At 43.7% G+C, this 11,814-nt stretch overlaps 1 long non-coding RNA gene across 2 annotated transcripts in view; it reads left to right on the top strand.

Annotated features, from left to right (window-relative positions):
• The first annotated feature begins 2,638 nt into the window (after nt 1-2,638).
• The window catches only part of LOC109284821 (uncharacterized), a 105,102-nt gene continuing 95,926 nt past the window's right edge, over nt 2,639-11,814 (top strand). For both annotated transcript variants that reach the window (XR_009459845.1, XR_009459844.1), the window contains exons 1-2: nt 2,639-3,087; nt 8,038-8,179. This is a non-coding gene — a long non-coding RNA (uncharacterized LOC109284821). The remainder of the gene's footprint in view (nt 3,088-8,037; nt 8,180-11,814) is intronic.

The raw sequence follows: 11,814 nt of genomic DNA, 5'->3' as shown, positions 1-11,814 counted from the left end.
CATTGTGTTACTTTCTTCACAGCCTATGCCAAATCAGGGTTTGATACTTGTCTTGCTAAATATTTTTTTCTCTCCTAAGGTACTTTCCATGTGTGCTGCCCAGCAGGCTATTTCAGCTGAAGGATTGATATGAATGTAGGGCTATTTAATTTGAAGGTCCATATAAGAAGTTTGCCATCCATGCAGTTTTGTTACTATCTGGAAGGAAAGTTTTGACATATGAAATTGTCCACCCACCATTGAAAAATTCAGACATGCCTTATAATTATATAGAGAAACCTTATGGACTCAGCTGCAAAACTGACTGTGCAAAGCAAATAATGGAGAGTTGGCTGCATACTGTGTTCTACCTCCTCAAGGAAGATTTTATTTGAAAGGAAGGCGTTTGACTCTTATGCATTACCTTATGAAAAGTGCTATAATATTTAATGGAAAATGATAACCTTTCCACATGATTTGTGAAAAATTGCATTAAAAAACCTAAAGAATAGCATACTTGTTCTAGAATTCATATGATGAGTTAAAAAAAATCTATAGAAAAATATTAATAAATGTTTTAAATTCTAGAGATTTGTACAGTTATTATCTTAGAATCCTAATGCATTATCCCAGTGCTATTGAATCGATCCATATTAAATGCTAAAAGATTTCTCCTCTTTTCTATTAAATTCTTAAATCTGTATGGAAAAGTGTTATAGGACAATGGAAGGCTTGCTGGCTGGGATCTCAGGTGGGGGCTGGGCCAGGTCTGCACAGCAGAGGGGTGCCCTTCTCCCTCTGCCCCAGACTTGACAGCTGCAGCCAGGAACTGGGGCTACATGGGAGGAAGGGAGCCTGCTTGCTACACAGACTGTGCCTGGGCCAGCACCCCCTCAACATCCCACCCAGCAAGCTGTGCCACGAGGAGACCTTCATGGCACAGGGGTTCCCTTTACCCTTAGCCCCATTTCCTGGTGTGACAAAAAGCCAGGCTGGGTAGCCCTGTGATGCAGCTCCTGGCTGCTGTTGTCAGGAGACTCAGGAGGAGGTGTGGGGGAAGGGTATGCACATGCCATCTGAGGTCTCAGTGCGGGGTTGGGCCAGGTCCACATGGCAGGGTGATTCCCTTGCCCCCATCTGCCCCAAATTCTTGAAAGCTGCAGCCAAGAGCTGAAGCACAGGATTGCTTGACTCAACTCTTTGCTGTACCAGGAACTGGGGCTGGGATGGGGAGGGGTCATCCTTACCACAAGAGGCCCTCTCCACAGCTTTCTGACTTCAGAGGGGGGAGACTGGGCCAGGTCGATGTGGCAGGGAACTCTCTTCTCCTCACCCTGGCCCTACTTCCTAATGCAGCAAAAAGCTGGGCTAGGCATTCCTGTGCTATAGCCCCTGGTTGCAGCTGTCCAGAGGCTGGAGTGGGGTGGGGGGTGAAGGGAACCCCTTTGTCACGTGGACCTGACCCCCCTGGAGACCTGAGCCAGCAAGCTTTGGGGGGCCCTTCCCTACCCCTCCACCCCCCATGCCTTGGGGTGGAGCGGGGGGGACACTTTTTAATTAGATCAGCTCCATCTGCCCCCCCCCCCCCAGCGCTCCGCATCTGGCTCCACACCACCCACCCCACTCCACCCCACTCCACATCCACCTGGCCCACTCCACTGGAGCCATGCCCCACCCATCATTATTGCTGGGTATTCTTCCTGCAGCTTCTGATGTGGCTGCACCCTCTCCCCGCCTCCCTGCTCCCCTCCTTCCCTACCTGCCACCTCCCACTCCCTGCCACCTGTTTTCGGGATGGTGTGATACGGTGGCTCCCTCTCCACCCCATCTGCCTTTTTCCCCTCCCCCAGAGCACTGGGGCCTCGCTTGCCTCCCTGCCTGAGGCAGCAGTGGTGGCAGTGGCTCCTTCTCCCCCACCACCTCTGCCTCCTCCCCTGGAGCAGCGGGGCCTCTCCCGCCTCCCTGCCAGAGGTGGTGGTGGCAGCGGAGACTCCCTCACCACAGGCTGCCTCCACCTTTGCCTCCTCCCCCAGAGCAGTGGGGCTTCCCCCTTGCCTGAGGAGGCGGAGCCCGCACAGCCAATCACTGCTGGCCTTCTCAGTGGCACATGCACAGTTGCCCAAAAGTGTTACAGATAGACAGACAAATACACAAATAGACACACAGACAAACTAAGCCCTTTATTATATTAGAATTATAGCTGAGCAGACTATTGTGTTTAATTTAGATGTCTATATTTTGGGTGGTGAGTTGAGGCTGCCTTTATCAAGCGTTTAATTTCAATTAACTAAAGATAGAATTTCCAAGTTTGTAAATGAAATTAACATTTCAATGGTTCCTAACTTTACTGTTATTATAATAAAGCTTGGCAATATAGTTCAAGCAGGCTACCATATAGAAAGAAGCTTCATTTGATGACTTAGTAGATCACATGATAGGAATTTGCATACTGTTGCATTGTTTAAGCTGAGATCTGAGACATTGAAAACTGAACTTTTGGAAAAGAACAATAGCACCAACAATAATAAAAATTCTCTATAAAAATATCAGACTCACTGTGGTTTCCAGATTGCTGCCAAAGACAAACAGCTGGCTCCCTGCATATCCCTAGATGAGCTCAGCTATAGTTAGGCATCATTTCTGAGAGGCCACTGAGCTCCTGGTATCCTCGGACAGTAAGAAGGATTTATTGAAGAAATATATTTTTTTTTCAACCAGCCTCTGCAGAGCAACAAAGCTGTCAAAAAGAATATTTTCATGTTCTAACCTTTGACAAGTGGAAAACTATTCTGGCAAAGCATTCTGGGCAGCCCTGCTCAGGAGCGAGGAGTTAAGGCACAGTTCATTCATCAGAACGTTTGCAATGCACGATGCCAAAACTCATCTCTTCCCTAAACTGCACAGGCAGTATCGCCATAGGAAAGGATGGCTTCCTGCATCTTCATAATACTCCACCATGCAGGCATCAATTTGGAGCTTCGCTGCATGAGAAAAAAATCATTCAGTTATGACCATTACTACTCATTCTGTCAGTCTGTTGGCCATATTTGGGCTGCCTGAAGCTGTTCTAGAGAAAGACTGCACTGATAAGTCAGCTACTCCGAGCCCGTAAGTATAAACTTGAAAATGTACTTTTTCCTTCACTTGCAAAGGCATTCAAGAATAAACTGTGTGAAAAATGCAATGTCAAGTTGTTGCATTCTTATTCTAAGCCTGGTTCTTCACTCCCTTACTCCCTATTTTTGAAGTATTTTTGAAGCATGAGTTAAAATTAGTGAGTCTGAAAGATTTTTTTTTTTCAGTAGCTAACATGGTGAGTTATTCCTTTAAGAAAAGCTTTAGTACAAGCTAGGGAGATAGAAAAGCACAGTTACCCTGGCTTTAATGCCTATGTAACTGAGGGCAAAAGCTGTCCTGAGATTACCCTCAAACTACTGCTTGGAAATAGGATTCTATTCTTTGTACAAAAGGCTTGGCACAGAGCATGGGGTGGTAGGAGATACGACTAGAAGACAACTGCCATAGAGAGAAAACTGGGTTAGGAGGCATTATGGGTTCCAGATAAACTGTATGCCCCCCTTTCTTTACATTGTGTCTTACTGTCATTTTATGCTATGAGAAGATGCATAGTTTCACTTCAGAATTTTTTTTTCCCTGCCATTTTGTGTTTCATTTCTTTGGGAGAGGTAAGGGTGTTTGTTTTTTGGGTTTTTTTGTATCTTTTATTGGATCAACTGCATAGTTCAGTGATGTTAATCAAGCTTCTGGGCACAAAGTGTCCTTCTTCAGCTTTGGGCCTTTTTAAATATGTTTTTATTAAATAATTGTTTACTTTTTAACTTCTCTCCTTCATATGTAATTTCAGGATTACATCATTCATAGCTTAATATCTAAATTTGATAACTATTCAACTGCTTCAGGGGTAGTGCTATGGACTGATTTTAGATCACCATTAAATGATCTAATTGGGCAGTCATGCACAATGTATTGCACCATCTGGTATATAGTCATTCCCTTTTCTTTATCTCTGTGTTTTACAGGGCTGTTCAAAAAAAAGAAAGTTTTAAACTAAAACTCAGTTCACTTATCTTGATCTAGCATCAGCTGGAGAGCACCGAACACTTGCAAAGGATACAGCTAATGCAGAAATAAAAATGTAACTCAATTTAGTACTCAGATTTTTTGCACTTGGATATAAATTTGCAGCTGCCTCCAACTTGTATCCTAGCCTACCACATTACTCCACTTGGGCCAGGTACAGAGGTTCAAAAAACCCAAGGTGGAACTGATCTAAGTTTTGCGGTGTACTCTAAGGACATTTTTACACATGTAAATGCCGCAGTGCTGGGCGCTTTGCAAAGCACCTCGCACCGCAATGCTTGCAGTTGTATCAGTGACAAAATGTGCATCAGTGCTGAGAAAATGGTAGTGGCAAACTTTTAAACTAAAACACATCACAGGTGCTTTAGTTTAAAAGTGCACTGCCAACATTTTCTGTGCGCTGACGTACATTTTGTCATTTACACAACTGCACGCAGCACAGCATAGCGCAGTGCAGCACAGTTCACCCCAGCTCTTGTGTGGAGCAGACTTGTTTGAGTCTACTCCAAAGCAGTGAATCTCTGGCATGTTGTGGGACAAAAAAGTAAGTGTATAAATATCCCAGTACCTGAGGTTAGTTCAAGAGCGCACAGAACAGTTGTGCACTTTGGTGAGGACAGAAGTACACAGGCTGCCTGCACTGGCTGAAGCCAGTAGATTGGGGCACTCTTGCATGGCATGCAGTATGCCCACTGGGTCCCTGGGCTGCTGGAGACTCCCGAGTACAGCTCATTGGGAAAGCCACCTGTGTGGGCATTGGGTCTGGTAGCACCTGCTTCCTGCCAGGATCAAATGCCCTGCTAACCACATTTTGTATCTTCAGCTTCACAGCCAAAGGCAGCAGCAAATGGGGCTGCTGGGCAGCAGAGGGAATCTCTGCCTCACCGGGGCTGTGCTGTCCAGGAGCCACCGATGCTTTCAGGCTCTGGGAAAACAATAGTGGGCAGCCGAAAGCTGAGTGAGGGATAGAGGGAAGGAGTGAGCTGCCAAGAGTCCAAGGTGGAGTTCCCAGGACAAGCAAGGGATCTGGGCCAGACAGGGAACACCTGGGGCTGGGATCCAAGTGGATGAGCCCATCTGCTGAGTGCTAGTGGAGGCTGGCTGGGCACAAATGTCTCCCAGGAGCTGCAATGGGGGCTGGAGGCACCTGTCCCACCTGGACCTGATGCGGGTTGGGGATAGAGAGGGGAGGGGTGCAGGGCAGGATCGCCCATGGCCAAGTTGGACACACACCCACCCGGATTGTGTTGCAACACCCCTCCTCCTCATCTCGGAAGCCCTGTATCCCACCAAACACCAACAGCATAGGGACACAAGAACACACACGCACATAGAGGGATGTGGACAACATTGAGAAGGTCCAGAGGAGGGCCACCCGCATGATCCAGGGACAGCAGGGCAGACCCTACAATGAGAGGCTACCGGACCTGAACCTGTTCAGCCTTCACAAGAGAAGGCTGAGGGGGCACCTGGTGACCATCTATAAACTCACTAGGGGGGACAAGAAGGGTTTGGGGGAGACCTTGTTTCCCCTAGCGCCCCCTGGGATAACAATAACAGCCACAAGTTGTTGGAGAGTAGGTTTGGGTTAGACATCCATAAGAACTACTTCATGGTAAGGGCGGCTAGGATCTGGAACCAACTTCCAAGGGAGGTGGTGCTGGCTCCTATCCTGGGGGTCTTTAAGAGATGGCTTGATGACTGGGGTCAATTGAGCCCAGTTTTCCTCCTGCCCAGGCAGGGGGTTGGACTTGAAGATCTACAAGGTCCCTTCTGACCCTACTTCTATGATTCTATGATTATGATGCAGTGCCCCTCCTCCTTGTTGCTGAAGCTCCATGCCCACCCAAGTGCTAGTACCAAGAGCAGCAGCAGGTGGAGGCAGTGACTGCAGCTCCCCTCCCAACCCTTCTTTGCCATGACCCCACCTTCTTTCTGCAAAGGCCCCTTCAGATGCTCACCCTGCACCTACAACTGACGGCTCAGAGAAGCCAAGTGCCAGCATGCCTTCATGTGAAATCAGGGGATTGGGTGGGACCACAAAGGCACCTGAGGTTCTGGTGGGCTGCGACCTAACTTAAGTCACTAGGGGGTCTGGTACAGAAGTTCATTAAACTGGTCTAACCTAAATCAATTTAGTTTGATGCTATATCCATCCTGGTCTATTTTAAATCAAGTTCTGCCATTTTTAAGCTGGTCTATGTGCACTGAACTTCTGTTCGATTACAGTTGTCGACTAGTTTCCCATCACTTATCCTGGTTTATGTGTAATATCTGTACCTGGCTATAGGGAAAACACATGAAAATAAATGGGGATGCAAGTATCAAGCCTGTATATAGTATAGAGTAACTTGCAAGACCATGGTCCTCTATTTCCCCTTTCAGGTTAAGGAAATGCATCATTCTAGTGATACAAAATATTACCCTTTGTCTATGTATCATTCTAGTAGCTCTTCATGTTGCCTTTGTGAGATACATGGGAAGCACTGAATTTACACCAACATCCTAAAATGTCTCTAATCTTTTGATGGGCAAAAGATATGTGCCAGATAGGAAAGAGAGAAAATTGAATTGAAATGTAAAACGGTTTTCTAAAGTGTTTTCTAAAATAACTTTCAGAGGCTTCTGTATTATTATTGTGGTGGTGATGTTGTTTTTGGCTGCATCTCCATGAACTGAATATTGTGTTTGTATATACTACACCACAAAGTACAAGGCGGCAGTCAACAAATAGCGTTCCCTGCACACTGGGCAAAGAGGTATTTCCCTGACTACATAATCATTTAAAATAACTGTTTTGTTTGCTCTTTTTGTTTATGAAAGTAGGCGTAGAGCAAAAGAAATCTGTTTTTGTATGGTAGCCTGTTTCTCCACACAGCATCAGTAGATGATTGAGTTACTACAACAGGACTAGGAGACAAGAGAGTTATTTAGGCTTTATTCCTAGATGGGGACTCTCCTTGATGACCCAGCAGCCCATTCCAGTGCTATAATCATATTGTAGACTCTTCAAGTGGCATATTGTATAACTGTGGGGAAGTTGCTTACTAAACTTAATTAAATGCACAAATACCAAATGGGGAATAATAAATCAGCTGCCAAGAATGAGGAAAAGGAACCAGGGATTATAGCCAATCACAAACTAAATAAGAGTTAGCAAACTGATGCTGTTGCAAAAAATGCAAATCTTTTTCTGGGATGTATTATTAAGAATGTTGTCTGCCGGAGTATGCCTCAGGAGATAATCAGTTCACTCTATTCAGGATAGGCAGGCCCCCAACAGGAATACTCTGTCCAGTTTTGGCTTCCACAGTTTAAGCGAGATGTAGACAAATGGGAAACAGTTTAGAGATGTAAACAATTTGGAGCAATAAAAATAAGAGATTTGGAATTCTGGTCCCTGCGGAAAAGTTGAAGGATTTTCTAGGATTTGTAAAATATCTCCATACTCATAACCTATGTACCAAATTCTTTAGGTTTAGACGATGCTTGCAATGATCTTTGAAATGTTCACAAAATGCTCTATATAAATATTAAGTATTTTATTGATCTGTTCAGCCATTTAGGCCCAGATGGATGTTAGGCACATAAATACTTTTAAATGCCTGGCCCTTGTATTAACACAAGCCCTTTGTATATGGATTTTATTTCAATTTTTCCTCAAACTATCAAAAAAAAAAAGCAACTTTGTCATTACTAGGTCATTACTAGGTGTTTGGGTTTTTTTGCCCCCACATGGTCTGTATATTTGCAGTAAGTCTTTAATGCTTCCCAAGCAGGGAAAAGACTATGTAGGTGATTCATGCTTTTGAAAAATTGGGCAGACAAAGGTGAAGACAGCTAGGTTATAGATTACAGGTCCTGAAACAGCAATCACATTTCACAAGAGACATGAATGTTGCTAATAAGTTTTTTGACAACTCTCTCAGTAAGCAAATACTTCCTTCTTTCCCTCAGTACAGGTAGTTGCCCTCCTCTGTCGTCTGCTTGTCAGAAGGGAGCTCATACACCAGTGTGCCAGATGAGTACATCTGTATAGATTTCTGCCACCACCTGCAGAACATGCCATGCAGCTCTTGACTTTGGCAGGACCAGCCAGGTAAGAATTCAGTTTACTTAAAATGCAGGGCGTTCCCTCCCCATACACACATTGCTTTCCTTTTATCTACTTTGCTTATGGTTCCATCTCTTCATACTTTTTCTTTCCATTGCAGTGTTGCTGAATACTGATGAGACAATACTTGGCCCATCCACAACAATTCATTTTTAGGTTAAATTCTTCAGGTTTAATTCTCCTAAACTATACATTTAGGCAGAAGTGATATATCAGATTACTCATTTCTCAGTATAGATTTTGGTGGTACCCTTGTGGAGCTATACAGGTTGGAGGGTCCTGCCCTGGTCCATTTCTAATTAAAATAGAGAGCTGCAGCCTGCTTTCTGTTTAGTCCTGCCTTCCAACCTTTTACTACCTGAATCTGGAGAACAGGCTATAAAACATTAAATATGGGAAAGCTGGGAAATGTAACACACTATAAATGTATGAAGGTAGGAGCTCAAATATGTGTGGACATAAAGATTTTATTTCCTTACATAAGGTTTAAATGAAGACTGCAGTATAAATCTCTGCTTTCAAAGTGAACTATCACTTTTTGAGGGAAGAAAGGCAAGGCTCACTATTAAAGAGGGAGAATATTACACCTTCAGGAAACATCAAAGGAACCTTAATAAAGTCATGTATGCATATATATACACATCCCTTTCTCTATCCCAACTACATCTTGGAACTTTTCTTTAAATCTTGCATGTACAGATAGAAATTCTGTAGTGCTTTGAATCTTTATGTTGTGAACAAGTCAGGCAAGGGTCATCACAATGTAATCAGACTGTCAGGGGACAGCTGGGAGGTCTTCATTTAAATTCCTCAGCTCCATATTTGAAATCTTTATCTAGCTCCTAATGTGTGAAGGGTGGAAGGGTTGATTGTAGTTTGGAGGAAAACACCAAAATGTGACAGTTCAACAGAAAATAGAGAAGGATGCTGAATGCATTTTGAAACTCTTCTGTGAGGCATTTACATATTAAACCCAATACATTGGAATATGAATTTTAGAATAATATAAGAAAGCCCCTTGAGTAACATCTAAGAATAAAAATAAAAAAAAGTAGTGAAATGATTAAAGTGAAACAGGGAAAATTGCAGGTCATGGGTCTAAACAGGACAGATCCTGCCATCAGTTTTTAAACAGAAATCCTCCTTCATTCATAGATTCATAGATGTTAGGGTCGGAAGGGACCTCAATAGATCATCGAGTCCGACCGCCTGCATAAGCAGGAAAGAGTGCTGGGTCTAGATGACCCCAGCTAGATACTCGTCTAACCTCCTCTTGAAGACCCCCAGGGTAGGGGAGAGCACCACCTCCCTTGGGAGCCCGTTCCAGACCTTGGCCACTCGAACTGTGAAGAAGTTCTTCCTTATGTCCAGTCTAAATCTGCTCTCTACTAGCTTGTGGCCATTGTTTCTTGTAACCCCCAAATCCTTGGTAGCTATGGATCTAGATACATTTTACTATTCAATATTACTCATTCAGCTGTCTAGAATAGATAATTCTGGGGGAATGGATTACCCCCTACTACTGATGCTTTGAATCCTTACTCCAGAGATAAAACTTGAAGAAGGTGTGTGCAGATGAATAAAGATTATATTAGAATGCATAACAGAAATTTCTGCTTAGCAATGAGATTTGAAACAGTCCTTCAATGTATATGAGTGAAAGAAGCAAGAAGTAAACTTTTCGATATGCCTGTACGTGGAACCTTCTGTTTTCTTAACGTGAACTCAAATACTATTAGCATGGGCTAGGTGGATTAAAGCAAGCAGGCATTGTATGATAACCAAGACTATTCTAACTGTCAATCTGCTGGTTTAACAAGTCAGGTTTTTGCATCAGGGTTAAGGACATCTATTAATTTTAAGAAATACTATTTCTGTAGAGTGTTCAATATGGAAATATTTCATTTAAAGTCTGCTTGTGTTCTGTTCCACGAATGATGAGAAAGCTGTTAGCAGAAAAAGTTTGCAAAGCAACATGTCTTTCCCCTCTAGTGAGTGTTTTACATTTTGTCTACTTTAGCTTTGCTTTTTGCTATTGATGAGCAACACCAGTAGAGTAACTAGTATGTGGCGAGTTGGGCATCAGCACTGGGAGCGCTAGAATCCCCATTGCCAGGAGTCTTTGCAATGTTTGTGGCCAGTCTGTGCTGCCCTTGCTCCCAGCTGTAGGAGCTGGGTAGTGCAGCAGTGCATCTTGGATCAGGTTGGGGAAGGAGGGAATGGTGCTTTCCCATTCCCTACCCTACCCCCAGGAGCCTTTGTGAGAGCAAGCACAGCCCTGCACCCAATATGCATGTATCTGGACTGGTGGGGGGAGCAAACAGGGCACTCGGGCTGCTGATGTTGGTACAGCAGCTGCAGTTGCAGTATTAGCCCAGGAAGGTAAGACTTTGCTTCACCTTACCACATCCTTCCCCACCAGGTCTAGAGTGGATGACATACCCTCAACTCTCCTCTGCCCCCAACCCCCAGACAGTTAATGAGTTGCCTCTGAGCAGCATCATGTGGGGCAGTTGATATGTCCCCACACCCAAAGTTGAACTGAAGAGGTGAACCACAGAAAAAGGACTGTGTACTAAACTTCATAGAGTTAATATCCAGAAGAAATGAGGCTATCATACTTCATATGAAAAGCTCTATTAGAAGAAAGCAAACATTTCCCTCTTTCTAGCAAGCCTTAATGTTGGTTTTGGCTTGAAGCAGAGGCACTAGGCTAAGTATCTTTCAAAGACATTTACTTACTCAGTATTGCTTTGCTGGCTGTTTGACATGGATGACTCTAGCGAGGTTGGTTACTCCCCCATATTGATGTTCTGAATCCTTGGCACTGGGATAGTTCTTGAAGCAGGGGCTTGCAAGCTAATAAAGGTCCCATTGATAGAACGTTAATAAATGACCTCTGCATCTAGCTCTTATTGCTATTTGGGGGCATATTAACTGCACCTAAATTATTGCTTAGGAAAGACCTATGGAATTTATTTGACTTCAATGACTTCCTCAGAGAATGGGCTTTGTAATCCACTGAGTGACTTTTTTCAATATTCCTTTATGAGGTTCTCTGTTATGAACACTCTGTCTGATATAGGTTTACTTGATTTTTGGCCCTCACTACAGGCTTGTAAATTACCTTCATCTAGAAACTGGGCCATGTAATACCTCCCAGAAGTCCAAAGCATGAAAGAGATGAAGATACAGCCTGTTACTTTGGTAGTATGCTATGGTTATTACTTTCACTGTTCATATATGTTGTCAGCCTTCTTCCCATACTCAACTTCTTTTCTCAAATTCTATTTATATTCATATTGTTGCAGCCAAAGAACTGCTTTTTCTCAAATTCTGGCTTGTTCAGGATATGTGTACACTGCAGATTCCTGGGTAGTACAGAGATATGGGAACTAGCTTTAAACGAGCTATTTCAGGTATTGGAATAATTACTGCCAACATGAAACTCCATGTGGGCTAGCATAGCTGCATTTTGCAGTGTAGACACAGGCCTCCATTGTTTTGCTGGTACCAGTTATCTTTCTCATTTCCAAAATCAGTAGTCTGGCTTTAACATTTTTTAGTGTTTATTTCACCATTATCAATGCAGCAGGAAGATTCCCTGTGAGACGGATAAA

Source organism: Alligator mississippiensis, chromosome 2, assembly GCF_030867095.1.
Source record: "Alligator mississippiensis isolate rAllMis1 chromosome 2, rAllMis1, whole genome shotgun sequence".
NCBI lineage: Eukaryota > Metazoa > Chordata > Crocodylia > Alligatoridae > Alligator > Alligator mississippiensis.
Note: the sequence above shows the minus strand (reverse complement) of the source record. Positions and strands in the feature narration are given on the sequence as shown.